We start from the raw sequence: 1,753 nt of genomic DNA, 5'->3' as shown, positions 1-1,753 counted from the left end.
GACCAATAAGTTCTTCAGTCAAGTAGCCAGCTGAACTTTGTATAATCAAGGTGACTCCCAAATATGTAGGACCACAGTCTGTAGAGGACTCTTTGGAAAATATTGCTTGAGTCCCATCACCTCATTTTGCAGATATCCTCAGGCAAGGTAAGCTTAAGAAACTCAACATAGTCTTTCCTTTCCAACCTATTAGAGAAAATTGTTGAGCTCCTTTTTATGGCTTCTCATCACTCCTAGTATTTGCGCCTTGGATCATGTTTTCACTTTAAATTATTTACTCAATCACTTAAAATGATGTATTCCACATTTGCCTTCCCTGATGAACTCCAATTTCCTGTGAAGGCAGAGGCCGTGCCTCTTTTGCCTACTACTCTTCCTAGCATTTAGCATGCATCTGGCACTGAGTTAGATGCTGTAAAATGTTGAATGACTACCTGACCTATGGTATTCTGGTGAGAGTTTGCAAGCAAGGTCTTTGTTATGCCCAGCTTCCCCTCCAAATTAGCCTAATTATGGCATAACCTTCCTCATCCAATTGGGATGGATTAACCATTCCCCTGAGCTCCATTCACTTATTGTACCTGGAGTCTCCTTCCATCCACTGCTTTTAGCTATGGTGGCAATGATATCTGTGGTAGAGCAGGAAGCTCTCTAATCCTGCGGTCAGAAAATTTGAGTTTGAGTCCCAGATCTTCCTCTTAGAAGCTTTGTGGCAACTCTGAGCATCTGTTTTTTTCTCCTAAAATATCCACAGTAATGTTTGCCTTGCCCCAATTATGAAACTCTTGAGGGAAAGTGCTTTGATAACTACAAAGCCCTCTGTATATGAGAGGTTTTCAAATTTGTCCCTTAAAACTGTATTCATAGGAGAAGCTCTATGTAAAAAGGGGTCCAATATGCTCGAGAAAAAATACACTGTATCCCTCTTTTTGATATTTATAGTGCACATTAGGAATTAGAGGCTTAAAAATCTTGCAGCAAATAAATCTACTTGACCCAGAGAGTCCCCCAAGAAATTTCATCACAAATCTTTTTTTGTCTGTTTGTTTCCTTAATGTAATATATATTAACATCTGCCAGACACTAGTGTCCCACAGAACACTTTGGGAAATACTTCTCCAAGCCAATGTAAGGTAATATTATTGATAATGTGTCATGCCTCCCAGAAACCAGTTTTTGTTTTGTTTTATTTTGTTTCAAGGGACCTTTCCTTCTGGAACTGATTTCAAGAAGGAGTGGGATGCAGTGGGATTATCAGGTACTTTGGCAAAGGCAGAAGTTTGGGAACAGAGAAGCTTCTGGCAACTGAAGAAAGTAGACAGCTGATGCCTTGTCTTGCATGAAAGGCTAGTCCTGCAGAGGCCAACACAAGTCTGTTGGCTCCTTTCCTTCCCCTCAGTGCAGTTCAGGCTCTCATTCTCCCCCACACACTAGTTTAACAGGCTTCTAACCAGTTTCTGTGTTATCTGTCTTACCCTTGTCTGCTGCATACCATCCTTCAAAAAGAGACGCTTACCTATGACCCAGCAATCCCACATCTGACTCTTTATCTAAAAGAATTGGAATTAGAATCCTGGAGAGATATTTTCATTCTCATGCTCATTGCAGCATTGTTAACAATAGCCTTGTGGAAACAACCTAAATGTCCATCAACAGATGAATGGATAAATAAAATGTGGTGTATATGTAACAATAGAATATTATTCAAATTTAGAAAAGAAGAAAGTCCTGCTATTTGTGACAACATGGGTGA

The sequence above is a fragment of the Balaenoptera physalus genome (genome assembly GCF_965194825.1).
Source record: "Balaenoptera physalus genome assembly, chromosome: 2".
In the NCBI taxonomy this organism is placed as follows: Eukaryota; Metazoa; Chordata; class Mammalia; order Artiodactyla; family Balaenopteridae; genus Balaenoptera; species Balaenoptera physalus.
The sequence above is the reverse complement of the archived record's forward strand: the minus strand, read 5'-3'. Positions refer to the sequence as shown.